Below are 18,204 nucleotides of genomic sequence, written 5' to 3' on the forward strand. Positions count from 1 at the left end.
CTGGCCAATCAGACTGGATGGAGAGGGTGATGGCGACGATGATGGAGAGAAAGAACTGTTTAGTTAGATATTTAACTGAATAACACTAAAAATATACACTACTGTTCCAAAGTTTGGGCTCACCCAGACAATTTGGGAGTTTCCATTAAAAGTCACACTTTTTTTATTAATCAAATTAGTTGCCAAATAAATGGAAAATACTCACAAGACAGAATAAAGATTTGTAATCGAAGAAATAATATTAGCTTTCAATCTTCTCTTTCGTCAAATAATGTACATTTCAGTATTGGCTCAGGAGGTAGAGCGCTCGTCTTGGGATCAAGCGATCGCAGGTTCGATTCCCGGCTCCTCCGTGGTATATGCCGAAGTGTCCTTGGGCAAGACACTGAGTCCCTAATGCCACCGATAAGCATGTTGGCGCCTTGCATGGCTGCACGGCCGCTATTGGTGTGTGAGTGTGTGTGTGAGAATGGCTAAGTGTGAAGCACATTGTAGAGCGCTTTGGGAAGTCTTCAATGACTTGAAAAGCGGCATAGAAATGCAGACCATTTACCATTTACCCTAAAACTTTGAACGATACACACACACACACACACACACATATATATATATATATATATATATCTATATCTATATCTATATGCGCTTGTGCGGCACAGTTCATGTCATGGGAACCTGTCGTGGGTTCAAATCCAGCTCCAGACTTTCTGTGCGGAGTTTGTATGTTCTCCCCGTGCTTGCGTGGGTTTCCTCCGGGCACTCCGGTTTCCTCCCAAATTCTAAAGACATGCATTTCAGGTGAATTGGCCGGTCCAAATTGTCCCTAGGTGTGAATGAGCGAATGAGTTGTCTGTCCCTGTGTGCCCTGCGATTGGCTGGCAACCAGTTCAGGGTGTCCCCTGCCCACTGCCCGATGATTGCTGGGATGGGCTCCAGCCCCCCCGCCACCCTAATGAGGATAAGCGGTACGGCTGATGAGATGAGATGAGATGAGATATATATATGTATATATATATAGCTGGGATGGGATCCAGCGCCCCCGCGACCCTAATAAGGATAAGCGGTACAGCTAATGAGATGAGATTATATGATATATATATATATATATATGTATATATATATATATATATATATATATATATATATATATATATATATATATATATATATATATATATATATATATATATATATATATATATATATATATATATATAAATATTTTAGGAATATTATAATTAAATAACAAAAAACAGTACCCCTACCAAAAATGAGCTACCAAAACAAGTAAGAAAAATATACCAAGAGGACAAAATATAAATACAATTAAATAAGTAAAAAAATCCAGTAAAACAAGGACAAAAATCTATACAATAGGTAGGTAGCACATTGTTGCTTCTTTTGATGAGTAAAATAAGTAAGAAAATAAGAAGAAAATATAAGTCCGATCAGATATAAATAAAATTTGATATACACAAAAATACTTAAAATGAGTTACCAAAAATATAGTGAAGTAAGGAATAAATCTATACATTAAGCTTTTTCTGCCAACAAACCTACTGTAGCAATTTTTTGCTCCTTTGGGGTAGTATTTTTTTTTGTCACAAAAACAAGTTAAGTTGTAAAAAGGGGGCGGGAGGGACTAGGAAGACCAAAACAAAAAGCCTTAACATTAGCTACCAAAAGAGGTTACATTTTTCAAAAAAAAGTTAAAAATACAGAAAAATTAGGGGGGAAAATCATACACAAAGCTTTTTCAGCTCTTTTTAAGTATTATTATTTTTTCCTATTTTCACAAGTCAAAAAAGTGTCATGATTACTGATTCATCTGTGCTGCTCATTTGGCGCCCTGTCCCGACTTAAACCCAGTCCTGTCAATCCCCTGTTGTCAGTCCGTCAGCGAACCTCGGTGTATACTAGGCAAGCCTCTTTCGACCCTGACTTCCACCTGTCCTGTTTTTGGTCCTGTTTGTCTCCAGCTACGACCAGTTTTGATCCTGACCACGTCTGCTCCCCCGTCCCGGCTTACGACCCCTTTTATCCCTGACTACGTCTACTCTCCTCTTCTGGCTTACGACTCGTTTCCAACCACGCCTTGCTCTCCAGTCCCTGTCCCTGACACTGCCATTGCTCGCAATCGAAGATCCACTGTGATCCGAGTACGAGGGCGACTTGCTTCCCGCGTCCAGCAAACACCGGATCATGAGCGAGCCCTTCCTCTTTCCTTCAATAAAACTTGTGGTAAACGCTACGCAATTGGGTCCTGTTTCCGTTCTGGTCCCGACAAAAAGTAGTAAATCGAAAAAAAATACTAGGAAGACAAAACATAAATAGAATTAAATAAGAACAAATATAATCCTTAAAATGAGATACAAAACCTAACTAATAGGTTATTTAAAGAAGAAAGAAATATTGTAAAACGAGGGGAAAGCAATTGTGGCCCACAGTGCGAATTCTTTTGGCCTTTAGAAAAAGTCAATATTTCTCTATTATCGAATGTGGTCTTCATGAACTTCAGATTTTGTAGTTTGTAGGCCTCAGAAGGCTGACAAAAATCTTTCTATTCCCCAGAAACTCCTTCTAGACTAGGCCATATTTAAAAACAATCAATTGTTGCATCCATGGACTGATTTTGTTGTAGAAAAGTGCAAATCACAAGCATGGCTACAAAAGATGTCAGCTTTAGCATACTACGACATCCGAACTTCTATCTAATATGGGGTGCACTGATTGGTACAGATAGCAGCACGACGGCGCAGTGGTTAGCGCGTGTGCGGCACAGTTCTGAGGTCATGAGATTGAACCCCCTGTGTGGAGTTTGCATGCTCTCCCCGTGCTTGCCTGGGTTTTACTCTGGAAGCTCTGGTTTCCTCCCACATTCTAAAAACATGCATGTCAGGTTAATTGGCAAATTGTCCCTAGGTATGAATGAGCGAGTGAGTTGTCTGTCTCTCTGTGCCCTGCTACTGGCTGGCAACCAGTTCAGGGTGTCCCCTGCCCACTGCCCGAAGATAGCTGGGATGGGCTCCATCACCCCCGTGACCCTACTGAGGAGAAGCGGTGCAGATAATGGATGGATGGATGATTGGTTCAGTGGGTGTTCAATGTGCACGCTAACAGTGGAACAGTTTTAAAAAGAATTTCTAAGATCTCCACGGAGAACCAATCAATGAAGGGGTGATTTGCATACACGGGGTAAATATTTAAGCCGGGGCTCGTGCCGGGTAATTGCAGCGTGAGGGCCCTGGTGTGCCGTGTGTACGGGTAAGGGGGGCGGTAGGGCGGCTGGGTAGTCGGTGTCCATGGCACACTGCCTGCCAGCTGTCCGCAAACTCAACCCCCCACGGCTATCTTCCCTCTTTTGAGCAGAAGCTGTAAGAGATGCATTGTTCTCCAAGCCCCAAAAGCAGACATGACGGGGGCAGACCTGCCATCTGCTGCCCCCACCCCCATTTCAGCTACCAGTAGTTTCTTTGGGATCAGCTGGCCGTCCATGAGGGTTGGGTGGGGTTTCGGCTAATATGCCGGCAGCCTGTAAACAAAACGAGGCTTGTTAGCTCAGAACCGGCGAAGGATTTCTTTATCTCGTGCAAGCAAACGTCCACCTGCTCATTTGCATGGCAGTTAAACAGACACTCGTCACCAGATAAGGCGAGCCGTTGTGCAAAGAAACGAGCCCACGCCGCGAAAAGGCTAACTGTTGTTTACTCGATTTTCACAATGTCATCTTCGTGGGGTTTTCAAGAAGTGTCATTTAATAATAATAATAATAATAATAATTTCCTTTGTATTGTCATTCTTTGTAACAATGTACACAGAACGAAATGTCGATACACCTGACCCGTTGTAGCGAGCCGATGCAGCCGCAGCCAACAGAGGGCGCCGCCATTTTACCAATGTTATTTACTGTATATGAGATAGCATTTTGCTCAAATATTTTACCGTATTCTACAGACTATACGGCGCCCCTAAAACCCATAAATTGGCCAAAAATGTGTGCGTCTTATATTTCCTGTGCCCCCTCCATACTGGAAAATGTGGTGGATACAATTGGAAATGCATAGTTCCAATTGTTAGGAATTAAATGTTAAAATGTACTGTTTACCAAATTGTTCAGATTAGTTATCTGACTCCATTAACCAAACACAACCTACATTCTCCTAACAATGCGCGCTTGTTTCTTGATGGGAAAATATGGACAAGAGACCGGCATTTCCACACGGGGGCAGATTTTATTTCTTAAATAATTTAGCTTAAATGTACTCCATCGAATATGTACCCGAATTAGCCGAATTATTGTCGCTCGAGTCTCTGTCAAGCCTTCTCTCTTGATCTTCTCTTCTCCCTCTCTCCACGTTTTTTCCGCAAGCTGGTGTGCCGGCTCCTCCCATGGGCGTGCCAGGAAAACCCCCACGTGGGGTCCACCCCCTCGCCTCATTGTCTGGAGAAACTCAAAACAGGAGAGCCGTTTCTACGTCATCAGGGCCTTGTTCTCCAAACATCGCCTGCCTTCCCGTCAGAGTCCTGTTATCAAACTTCCCCAGCCAAAACATTCAGAATTTGAATCAGCGTGACCTGTCATCGAACTTCAGCCTACCCGGTAAAAATCTTCATTGCGCTCGATAAATGTAACTTGTATTTAATCGTATAAAATCCTTTATAGTAAAATGTATAAAATCCTTCACGATGAAAAAAAAACCTGCATAGAGCAGGGGTCCCGACCTTTTTCAAGTTGAGAGATACTTTTTGTTACTACTTCGAGCAAAGGGGACCCAGTTTGATATGCATTTCTAAAATAGCAAGTTAGCTAGATGGCTTGTTAAATAGCCAAAAAGGTAGCTTGATAGTTAGCTAAAAAGTTAAACAAGAATAAACTAAAAGGGAACTAGATAGCTGGCTAAAAGAGTAAAAAGACAGCTAAATAGCCTTTATAGAAAGCTAAAAAAGATAGATAGATAAATAGCTAGAAAGGAGCCTCAAAGGTCTTGACAACAAGCAACAAAGATAAGATGTTAGCTAGATTGCATGCAAAAAAATGTAAAACGCTAGCTAGGTAGCTTGCTAAATAGCTAAAAGTGTCACAATCACCCGGATCGGGAACACCTGTGTTCAGGATTTGGCGCCAACAGCCAGGACAGCTGATTGGCGCACCCTGTATATTTAAATCCCCAGCTTCCGGTAACACTTTGTACGATTGTACAATGCGATCTGTTGCCATCTGCTCAGAAAGCCCGTACCTCCGACTCTTTGCCTGCCTCCTGTTTTTCTACCTGATCTCCGTTGCCGACCCGTTTCCGAATCTGCCTACGACCTGCCCTGCCCGCCTGACTCCTGATCTCTCTTCCGAACACAACGACGCCCTTCTTCTCCAGCCCCAACCAACAACACGACGACTACGCCTGTCCGCGACCATTCCCGCCAAGCCTTCACCCGCCTGTCAAGTCTCGACAATGCGTCAAACAACGGATCGAAGATTCACGTCTTGTCATTCCTTCCTTCCAATAAAAACCAAGAAACGAGTGCAAGTGATCTCAGTTTTCCTTACATCCTGCCTGACAAAAAGGGTATAAAGCTCGGTAGCTAAAAAGCTAGTCAGATACTTAGCTTAGAAAATGCTCATTTGCTGTATCTATCTATCTATCTATCTATCTATCTATCTATCTATCTATCTATCTATCTATCTATCTACCTACCTACCCTGGTCATATCCCTCAACAGGGGTGACCGACAGCAAGACAAACACATACACACACATACAAAAAAGGGAAAAGTAGCGAAAACACAAAAACATTGTGGACCATGGCCAACCCAAACAAGTTAGGCACCTCGGCACCCAGGTTGGTCACGCTTTCGTCACTCCAGATGAAACGGGACACAAGAAAGCGGCCATGTCACTCGGGTCATTCGCTATATAAAACCAATAAATCGGAATTTAGCTTGTATTTCATGTAAAACCAATCAACAAAACGATCAATAAATGAATTTGTTTAATTCGTGGATTCTATGACCTTAATTATCCATCCATCCATTATCTGCACCGCTTGTCCTCAGCAGGGTCACGGGGGTGCTGGAGCCCACCCCAGCTACATACCTGTCAACCTGAACGGTTTTGCCGTACAAAGTACGTTTTTATGCATTTTAAGACGAATACGACGTACAAGGAAATCTGTACGGAAAAAGGCAAATTTGTTAATCGCACGCGTCTGCCGCCTGGGGATATCCCATCATGCATCATTCCGAAAAAAAACAAAAAAACAATATGGTGTACGATTATTTTGTACGGGAAAATACGACAGTTTGTACGGCCATGGAGGCGTGGAGGTTGACGGGTATGCAGCTATCCTCGGGCAGTGGGCAGGGGACACCCTGAACTGGTTGCCAGCCAGTCGAGGGGAACAGGGACAGACAACTCATTCGCTCATTAGCACCTAGGCACAATTTGGACTGACATGCATGTTTTTGGAATGTGGGAGGAAAGCGGAGCGCCCGGAGGAAACCCAGGAAACTCCACACAGCAGGTTCGATCTCATGACCTCAGAACTGTGCCGCACACGCGCTAACCACTGCGCCGCCGTGCTGCCCACATTACCTTAATTAATTTATTAAAAATAATTATCAATACTTGAATGGATGTTTTTTTGTCCATGTACCCATAAACTGGAATTTATAACTAATAACTATAACTATATTATTATGAGGTTAATTATGTAAAAAATAGGGTTAAATAGACTCATATTTAAAAATCATTTGACTAGAAAATTACAATGATGAGTTGAGGCACAAAATATTTCCATCAGTAAAGCCTCAAAGACACAGGATCAAGATGATGTCTTAAGGAACCTGTAGAAGCACCTTAGAAGCCACTCTGCCTTGTTTCTTGTTGTTTGTGGGACGTTTACTAGAAAGAAGTTTTATATGGCCAGGGTTCCTGCGGATCCTTGAAAAGTCTTAAAGGCATTGAATTCGATTTACGGGGCGGCAGTGGCTCAGGAGGTAGAGCGCTCGTCTTGGGATCAAAAGATCGCAGTTCGAATCCTGGCTCCTCCGTGTTACATGTCGAAGTGTCCTTGGGTAAGACACTGAACCCCTAATGCCCCCAATAAACAGGTTACTGTAAAGCGCTCTGGGAAGTCTTCACTTGATCATTTCATTTCATTTATTCTAAAATATTACCCCAATTTTGGCTGACTTGTATTGGCTCCCAGTCAGTTTAAGATGTGATTTTTAAGGTTCTGTTGGAATTACAAAATTATGCACGGAATTGCCGCCTAATATCTTTCAGATTTAATTTCCCCCTGTGTTCCTGCTCCAAAATGCTGGAAGCCCAAGAGCTAGGAAGAAATCGAGAGCGTCATCTATTGGGGCCCCGGTGCTGTGGAATGCCCCACCCTATGAGATTCTATCTACAACCTCAGCAGAACTGCGGAAATTTAGGTTTAAAACACACTTGTATTCAATAGCTTTTGAACGATGTTTGCCTCAGGAAGCTGTCAACTGGACATTCTGTTATTACCAATATTTCATGTTGTTGGTGTCTGTGCATTGTCTGTACAGCTCTTTGAGACCTCTAGTGATTAAAGGCTATACAGATGAACATGACTTGACCTAAAAATAAGGCCTTGATTGGCATTAAAATGTCTTAAATCCAACTTTAAAACATTTTAAAAATGAACACATTTATAAGATTTATGTTGTTGGAACAGAAAAGATTTAGTAACACTAATCAATTGAATTTTTCTTAGTAATTCACAGTTTTACTCTTGTCACAGACCAGAAACGGACACAGGACCCAATAGCGCTTGTTTTCTCAGTTTTTTATTAATAAAGAAGGAGAGCAGGGCTTACTTCCACGATCCGATGGTTGACGGACAAGAGGAGCAGGAGATGCGGAAGTGGCACTTCCGTGTCTAGAGAGGAGAGTCGAAGACAGGCGGGAATTACAAGTCGCTAGCCGGGACTGGAGAGCAAGGTCGGTGTCAAGTTCGGAAACGAGGTCGGCAACAGGAGGCAGGCAGGTAACGGGGCAAAACCGATCGGATAACAGGCAGGCAGAACTGGGCAGAGTCAGGTTCGGAAACAAGTTGGCAACAAGGATCAGGCAGAGAAAAGCAGGGCAGGAACAGAGTATGACATAAGAGTTTACCGGGCTGGGGGCAACGGTTCGCATAACGATCTGACAGGGATCTCTTGGAAGTTGGGGGTTTGAAAGGAGTACATCAGCCAATCAGCTGTCTGGGATGTTGGCGCCGATTAAGCAGTCGCAGGTGCTGTGAATCGGCAATTATGACAACTTGAGTGGTAACATTGCGTAACCACATTTACGAAACTATGAAAATGATGCTGCAGTTTCGGTCAATCAGATGAGACGCATGTCTTATGTCTACTCACAATACACATAGAAACTTCAGCCAGAGACATTTACTTTGGACAATGGGAAAGTGTCAATTTATCGAGAAGTTGCTCACCGACGAACGTTTTTTCACCATGGCTAAAAGCTGTGCCGAATCATGTGTACAAGCCACGGTGTATTGTGTACAAGAAGTATTTTAAACTCAGCAAGTCAAGTCAAGTAATTTTTATTTGTATAGCCCTTAATCACAAAGTGTCTCAAAGGGCTTCACAGGTTATTACACAGACTATTTTTTTTCCGACTATTATTACACCATCCCCTGATCTGGAACCAACATGAGGGCAAGGAAAAACTCAAAAAACCTTAACATGAGGAAAATGAAGAAACCTTGAGAAGGGACCGCACATGTGGTATCCCATTACCAGACAGCAAAGGATGTTGCAATCACAAATAATACACAGATATTGTCCACGAAAAGTATAGGTTATTCATATGCTATAGAGTAGAAGTGAGTTTTAAGCTTTGATTTAAACATTTCCACTGAGGTTGCAGATCGGATCTCAGGGGGAAGAGCATTCCACAGCACCGGTGCCCGGATGGAGAACACTCTCGAACCAGCGGAACACTTCTTGGCTCTTGGGATCACTAGTAGACCGGCGCTCTCAGAACGTAGGCTTCGGACCGGAACATAGGGGGAAATCAGATCTAAAAGATATGAGGGAGCAAGTCCATGGATGATTTTGTATAATACTAAGAGAACCTTGAAATCACATCTTAGGCTGACAGGGAGCCAATGCAGGTTAGCCAAAATCAGGGTGATGTGATCGGACTTTTTTGTCCTAGTTAAAAGCCTCGCTGCAGCATTTTGTACCAGCTGAAGACTCTTGATTCTGGACTTCGGGAGACCGGAGAGTAGTGCATTACAGTAATCGAGACGGGAGGTAACAAACGCGTGAATTATTATCTCCGCATCCGACGGAGACAGTATAGGACGAATTTTAGCAATGTTACGAAGATGGAAGAAAGCGGTTCTAGTAATTTTCTTCACATGTGTTTGAAAGGACAAATCGGGGTCAAATATGACACCTACATTTTGAACTGAGTCACTCTGTGTGATGTGACATGTCTCAATGTTCACAGCAGTTTTTGAGAATAATTCGCGGCATTTAGATGGACCAATAACTAACATTTCGGTCTTTTCAGAGTTAAGACGCAAGAAATTGAGTGACATCCACTCTTTTATCTCAGTGAGGCAGGCCTCCATATTTCCACAATTTAGTGTGGCAGATTCCTCCAACGGAAGATATAGTTGAGTGTCATCTGCGTAGCAGTGGAAACTGATATTATACTTGCGAATAATATCACTTAATGGAAGCATGTAAATGCTGAAAAGAAGAGGGCCAAGCACTGAACCCTGCGGAACACCACAATAATTACATAAGCTTTCTGGATCAAGGTTGGGTCGTTTCAGTGCATTGGATTCACGCATACAAGATGTGAAACACAGCTTCAGAATCAACTTGCCAACAGACACCAGGTATGTCCTAGTTCTGTCCGTCTATTTTTTCCATACCATTTTCTAATATTTGCGTCGACAGTAAAAGTGGAGGCTCTATGGTCTTTGAACACCGGGACGAAATACTTATCATTTAAGTCAAATGAGGGAGTTGAAAACCTACTCCGGGCAATGTTCCCCGACTATGACATTGACTACATGTTTGCATGCAGTTTTGACAGGATGGCTTTTTTGTGGACTTGGTCTTAAATGTGATTTCAAAAGTCATTCAAAAAAAATCGAATTGAACTTGCCTTAAACTGTAGGAACCCTGATTGGCTATGCTTAGTTAGCTTCTTCTTCAGCGAATTTGAACAAAGAAAAAGACTGACATACGGACCTATGTGTAGTTCCCTAGAAATCCCACTTAACAGGAATTCATGGGACCAAGCTAGGAATTCAGTAGCTTCAGCAAAAACAGTTTGTCTTCTGTTATGGTTGTATAGCAATCATGTGTACACTAAACACACTAAACACATTAACACATTTTCTTTGTTTTCACTTGAAACGTTGACATAACAAAACAGAAACCGGTTTCGAAAAAGTTTCAAATCTCCCAAGGGTAGCTTCACATAAACATTAGTCCTTTTTTGCGGCTATCGGAAGTGCGGGCGCCACAATGTGAGGTTCTGTTGGTGACGCTAGCGGAGGTGGGAGACGCTTCTTTTGTTTGACCTCCTCCTGCAAAGGAGGAAATGGACACATTCCTCAAATTACCATGACCATGGCGTCTGACCTAGCCTACAGTCTGCCGCTGGGGGAGGGGGCGGCTATTAGTCTTCAGCACCACATGCTTGACCTAATTCACAAACACTACCTTGCCTTCAGTACACAACTCCTACGGAACTGTAGATTTTTGACGATTATTTGCTTATTTTTGTATTTGAAAAGAAACGTGAGATGCGTGTGCTTCAATGTCAAGCATTAAACTCAAAAACGATCGACCAAACAACCGCAAAGGTTAACTTTCATTCTGCTAGCTGATAGCTAACAGAAATGTGAGAGAATTAGCATCTGTGGCTGAGTGGTCATTTGTAAAACAATGATATTCACAGGGTTGGGTATTGTTACTTTAACTGGATTAATTTCAATTACTTTTGGATTACTCCAATACCAAATATGCTAATAAAAGACAAAAGAAACTAAATATGAATACAATGATGACTCACAACACGTGGTAAGCTTTCTCTCCTGGCTTTGATCTCTTTGATCTCCGGCAAAACTAACATAAAATGCGACAGAAACAAAATGATAATAAATCCAAACAGCTTGCCAACATCATTTTTGCCGTTCCATGTATTCCGTTACTCCCCAAGCCTGCACAAAATTTTGGAATTTTATTCATATTTAGTTTCTTTTGTCTTTTATTAGCATATTTGATATTGGAGTAATCCAAAAGTAATTGAAAGTAACCCAGTTAAAGTAACCCTACCCAACCCTGGATATTCATACTTGTCAACCTCAACCAATCACTCCCCTTTTTAATGATTGCATTTCCCCTTGTTTAGAGTCAATAAACAGAAAAAAAAATCCCCCAAAAACGATTACCAATAAATTTAAAATGCACATATAAATATTTTCTGCTTGACTTAGCTAAAAATGAACGTCAATAATAGTATTCATGTAATTTTGATCTCCAGTTCCTGATTGTAAAACAGCCAGTAGATTACGAGTATAATACCCTCAAATATTGGCCCAGATACTGAGTATCTTTTCCTGCCCAATTCTACATTTTCTACATACATTTTCCCAATAAAAATTAAAATCAGCAACAGGAAAAAAAATCTTATTTATGAGTTAATTTATTAATTATGTCAAACACTCCAAAGTATTGTGCCACCTACTGTTAAGGAGGACTCAATGCAAATAGTTCTGTTTTTATTTGGGCTTTTCTGTCAAGTCATGTTAATTTGTATAGCCCTTAATCACAAAGAGTCGCAAAGGGCTGCAAAGATTACAGATTACTGCAAACTACAGACTATTATTACACCATCCCCTGATCTAAAACTTACACGAGGGCAAGGAAAAACTCAAAAACCTCGGCATGAGGAAAATAAATAAACCTTGAGAAGGGGCAGCACATGAGGTAATCCCCCTTCCAGGATAACCAGACTGCAATTGATGTTGTAATAAGAAAGGTAAATATTAAAATGTGCAACAGAAAAAGACAAACTCATTGGAAAGCCATTTTTTTCTTATTCTGATTTGTGCAGTTTTTATCTTGTTATGGTTTTAGTTTTTAGCGTCAAATCCAGTCAAAACAATGTTCTGAATTAAAATAAAATGTTATTAGAGGAGTTTAAAAATAGTTTTCTATATCCGGAATTTTTCACAAGTACTCATTCCCTTAAACGGGTCACCAACGCCGTGGACTTGATATGAATATAGCTCACTAGTGGAGGGTCATTGTGATTTTCTAGGAAAATGTATTTGACATGATCAGTGTCTTTAAATACACGATCTATTCTTTCAAAATTCTTTTTAAAGGGACAGTGTGTAATATTTAGTGCCTCCTAGTGGTAAACTCCACTGCTTTGAATTTTTTTCGTCCATTTGATTCCTAGCACAGCTCGCCATAATTCAATTTACAAACTAGGCATTACTCAGATCAAACGGGCATGAACAGGGTTCCAACCAGGGTTAAACAATGATCTGGCAGCGGGCAGTTCCAAAAGGAGGGCTTAAGTACTCCAAGAGCAATCAGTCCAATGCGTCTCAGCCGGTGTCAAGGGGCGGGGCCAGCTGGGCGCCAAGACAACCGTGCAGGACATGACACCTTTACCTTCTTTGTTTTCTTTTATCCTCACTGTTAAATGTGAACTGGAGTGCCACGTCCAATTTCGTTGTCACAATATGTTCAACCCATTTTGTAACAATGACAATAAAGGCATCATTTATTCTATTCTATTCTACGATGGTATAAATCATATAGGCATAATTATTTGACCTAGTACTGGAGGTGGAAATAGGAGTAGGGGGAAATGATTTCGTACTAAGAGACAGTTGCTTGACAAAGGATGTTGTCGTATAAACGTTAGGCCGCATATGGGTTAAACGCCCGCCCAGTATATGCAAAGCCTTGAAGCCAAACGGCAGATGTTTGCGCACACAAAGGAAAATGTCCTGCCCTGCAGCACTTCCACGTGCACCTGTCACGTGCACACGCAGGCACACACGCACATACAACGCATGTAGTCAAAACACATGCACGCAAAGCATTCATGATCATTCATCATTTATTAAGCGCGATGCCTTCAAAATGATACTTCTACTCGAGAAACAGTTTTTTCCTCAACTCAATAGAACATAGATACTAACGTGATGAGTCAAATTGTAAATCAAACGTTAGAATTTGTTATAATACTTCTAACCAATGTTCCCTGTAATTTTCCTTACGGGTCTGAGCGTTCACACAAAGTCGGTGAGCAACGCTTGAAACAACAGTGAGCAACCATAATCCCAAATGTGGCAAGATAATTCATTATCAAACATGTCCAAAACTTGACATCAAGTTACATTTTGCTGAGTGTCCGGCTATGCAAAATTCTTTTTCTCTTTTGAATGAATTGACTCATGTACTTTTGCAAAGGTTGCACGGCCTACAAACGTCAATTCTTCTTTTAATTCTTTCACAAGATATCCATTTCTTTCTATTTCCTAATATATTTTGTCGCATAATATGAACACTTTTGGGGACTTATTTAGTCGGTTGTAAGATACAGAACTGTACTTAATCACATTTTTAGTGGAAGTACAATGTTGGCAACAAGATTCACTTGATATAATTGAAAATTATTTGAATGCAAAACAAACTTTTCTTCTTTTTTCCGTGTTTTTTTCTACTTTTTTAAAAATTCCTTTAAAAAAATTTAATTGTGTTTATTTTTTCCGAGCTGTTACTTTTTTCTTTTTGTTCTCTATTTACTCTTTTCCTACATTTCTTTCTTTTCTTTTTTTCTGGCTTTTTTCTAAAATTTTTCCTTCTTTTTTTCTCTTCCTTTTTTCCCAGCTTTTCACTACTTTTTCATTTTGGTATTTTTTTCTTTTTTGTTCTATTCCCCCGTTCCTTTAAGTCATTTTGTGCATAATTTTACATAATATTTGGTCATGTTGGGATTAAAGAAGCAAAAACAACCCGAAGAGCCGTTTAGGACCCTTGTGCGCTGGCTAGATTTTCTTGTGCGCTGAGAATTTGCGAGCAGTGCGCAATTGCGCACGTGCGCAGCTTAGAGAGAACGCTGATAATGATATCTATCTTGTAAAATGTTTTGGACTTCAACATAAGGGATGCAGGGATGCTTAAAGCCGAGAGGGATTTCCTGCATTAAGCCCCACCCCCATCCCAGATGGCCAAAATCGAGCAGATAACAGGGACGTCCCTCAGGCAACACAAAGGATGGAGAGCAGGTGGCATTTCTGCCCAAGTTCCATGCAAAGTTCTCCTGATTAGTCATTGGTGACAGTTTCCACTTTGTTGCTGGGCAGAAATCCGAGAGGAAAATCATTTTCTTGTAACCAAACAGGTTGCAGTCTGAACATCCATTATCTGCACCGCTTATCCTCAGTAGGGTCGCGGGGGTGCCGGAGCCCATCCCAGCCATCTCCGGGCAGTGAGCAGGGGACACCCTGAACCGGTTGCCAGCCAGTCGCAGGACACACAGGGACAGACAAATCATTCGCTCATTCACACCTAGGGACAATTTGGACCGGCCACTTAGCCTGGCAAGCATGTTTTTGGAACAGTTTTCCTAATGTCCAAAGTTAACTTTGCCAGACAAATTACATCTTGTTTTATCATTAATGTATAATTTGATCCATTTAATAAACTTTACCGTGGCACATTATACTTTCTAAAATGTGACAATCTCAAGGAACATTGTGTATTATTTGACTACTCGATGTTGCTGTATTGTGTAATAAAACTGAAAATGAAGGAAGAATGAGCTATATTTTCTTCATTTTTTGCCCAGCCCTCCACAAGGTTTTTGGTTTTGGGGGTACCCGTAGCAGCAAGATGATATCCAATCATGTCAGCTCCCTTTAGGTGGGGTTGATGTTTTGTAAAAGAAATATATACCTCTTGACCTACAAGTATTGTTAAAAAAATGTCACGTTTTTATGGTCGCTTGTTTGTTACTTATTATTGAAAACAGTATTTTTTTAAAAACTAATTGTGTGGTTTTTTTACCACTAGGAGGCGCTAAATCATACAGTGTTCCTTTAGTTACTTTTATGCTTTCCTATAAGTCAACTCTGTGTTATAGACTGTTTCAACATTGTTATTATTGCATCTGGCTCAAGCTCCGGTACCTTCTCTTTTTAATGTACGGATCAGGACACTCAAGAATGGTGGTCCTGCTGCCTGGGGGCGGACCCCCTAATGTAGCCGGTCCAAAGATACTTGTATAACGGACAACACACAACCACATAGCAGTCAGTTTAACCATGAGCACCCAAGATAGCTAATGTTATCATAATAGATACCCTAATTATACAACAGGGGTAGGGAACCTATGGCTCGGGAGCCATATATGGCTCTTTTCATGAGTACGTATGGCTCCGAAATAAAATGTAACTATTGCACATCTCTCTGTGGCGTTCCAAAGTCAAGTGATTTCATCCCGATTTTGGTCCATATAAGGCCGAAGCAACTTAATGCAGAAGTTCGATAAGAAACCTCTTAAACTGATAAATAAATACACTGGCAAACGATTTGATTGGGTGAGCAGTACATGTGGGCGGATCCCACATCCTTCTCTCTCTCTCTCTCTCTCGCTCAGTGCAGTCTACACCGAAAGTGAATATGAAGATATGCTTATCGTTTGCAGAAATTTGTGACATTTTTACAAAAGAACTTTGCATGCACATTGTTTTGAAACCGTTATTAAGGACACATTTCATGGAAAAAAAATGCCTCAACTCTCTTAACTGAAGGTGGAAGACAACTTGTAAATGGCATATTTACATTGATTTGGGACAAAAGATTTGGCATTATTATCATTTCATACATTTGATTAAATCAACGAATGACACACAGTGAAATAAAATGTGCTGAAGAATTAGCTTTTGTCTAGAGAGCGTGTTTGGCAGTTTTTTCAATTTTGTCTGAAAATATATAATGTGGCTCTCTCAATTTCTTTTTAAAACATTTTTTTGCTTTTATGGCTCTTTGGATCAAAAAGGTTCCCGACCCCTGTTATACAATATAATGATAATGAATGGAGACAGCAATGATGATAACGATGATGGTAAAAAAAGTGAAAAAAAAGTAGAGATGATAATGAAGAGACTGTGTATCCACAAAGTCAATGTAAATATGTATACCCATAAGTATACACAGGGGATCTAGATGTGGGATCCAATTGTTAAAGAAGTCTGGGGGTAGGATTTAATAAGCATATGCTTTTTCTTACTCCCTTTCTAACATGTCCGTTAACAATGTGTGTTTTTTTCCGATTTGTTGTTTTGTTTTTGTCATGTTCGAAATAAAAGTTTCATTCATTCACGATGCAGAGATAATACAGCATTATATGCATTTTTTTTTTACCAACAATTTGAAGTTTAAAGGTGGGTGCGTGAAGGCCAAAGCCACTCAAACGCACACATGCATACACAGGAAGTGCTCGACTCTGGACTCAGTTAAAAGTCAAAGGAAAGTGACATTCCTTTCTATTATTAACCGCTTTGTGATTGACTGTGTGTGTAACAACCTGAGTAAGTCAATTTTGCAGCCGAAAAAGTCAACAATTGCAAAAACAAGCAGATACATTTGACCCCAAATGTCAATTTTCTAATGCATATCGTGTAATATTTCCTTTTGCAAATACAACACTTCTTCTGAGTTATTCTGCTTTTCTCTTGAAACAATACATTTTTAAACAAAAACCCAACAAATTTCTTATATTCTATTTTTTTGGTAATTTGTATTCTCAAAATGAGCACTTTTTTTTTACAATATATCACTTTAATTGTAAAATGACACGAAAATATGCACACAGTTTAGCAAGACTACACAGCTGCGACTTTCTCATCTTTGTTGCCATTTTTCAAGCACTTAACTCACTTTTAGTGAGTGCAGCTGCTTGGTGGGGGTGAAGGGGGCTATTGGTAGAGGCACTAAGGACAGGAAGACTTGATGAACTCATCAGATAAAAAACTAGAAAAATATATACCGTAAATCCTGGACTATAAGCCGCTACTTTTCCCCCAAATGTTCAGCCCTGCGGCTTATTCAGTGAAGCGGCCAATTTATGTATTTTTTCTAACGGCCACCAGCGGCATTGGAGTATAAAAGGTAAGATTAAGACCAGTAGAATATGTGCGCCAAGAAAGACTGCAACCTTTAAGCTTATGCATACATTGTCTGTAAAGGAAAGGTACGTTCCGATAATGAGGAAGACGCCCTTGATGGCGATAGTTATGAGGAAGATGAGGACAATCTAACATGAATTTCACAATTACGGGATGCTTTCTTTTGACATTCACGTTTGATGCATTGCGAGCGTGATCCTGCTAGCGTGTTGGTACCTTTCAAAGGCACGGTTTGGGATGAAAGTTATATTATTATTATTATTATTAAAGCTTTGAAAACTCTCTCGGTGTACCGTCTTTCATCGTAAATATGTGTAACCATGTATAATATGTATTTGCAACTGTATATTTATTTTTGTAATGTATCTATTTTAGAGATTTATTCTGTTATGTGTTCTACGAGCGAATCAAAAAGAAGGGGCGGAGCAAACTCGGGCTGATGTGAAGTGGGGTAAAGCTGAGTTACCGGTAGATCTGTCTGTTGTCGCAGCAGACAATAGTGGATATATATTTTTCCCACCCATTACTTTGGAAATATACATTTTGTTTCCTTGGATTACTTTCAACGGGACCCGGACTTTACAATTCTGCATCATACGTTAATTACGGGTATCATTTTCCATTTATGATGCCGATTGGAATCCCAAGATTGTCTACTATTTATCTGGTGTAGGGTTTGGACTGTCGATATTTGTCGGGTACGCATCGGCCCGGTATTGCAGTACTTCCGGGTACGGTGCATTCGCACTGATGGCTGCTTGGCCATGTGGCTAGGACCTTGACTCAGCCTCTTGGCTGGACGCAAGTGTCTCGGCCTCTTGGCTTTGTAGTGTATTATGATTTGACCGATAACGGATAATGGATAATTGATAAAGAACAATAAATCTCTACAAACCCCCCTACAGTCATGGAACTTACAGCCTGGTCTGGGTTAAACTTGTGATTGTGTCACAAGTTTTAATGCATGTGCACGCGGCTCATGCAGAAG

The sequence above is a fragment of the Urocampus carinirostris genome, chromosome 12 (genome assembly GCF_059441175.1).
Source record: "Urocampus carinirostris isolate Australia breed hairy pipefish chromosome 12, RoL_Ucar_1.0, whole genome shotgun sequence".
Classification (NCBI taxonomy): domain Eukaryota; kingdom Metazoa; phylum Chordata; class Actinopteri; order Syngnathiformes; family Syngnathidae; genus Urocampus; species Urocampus carinirostris.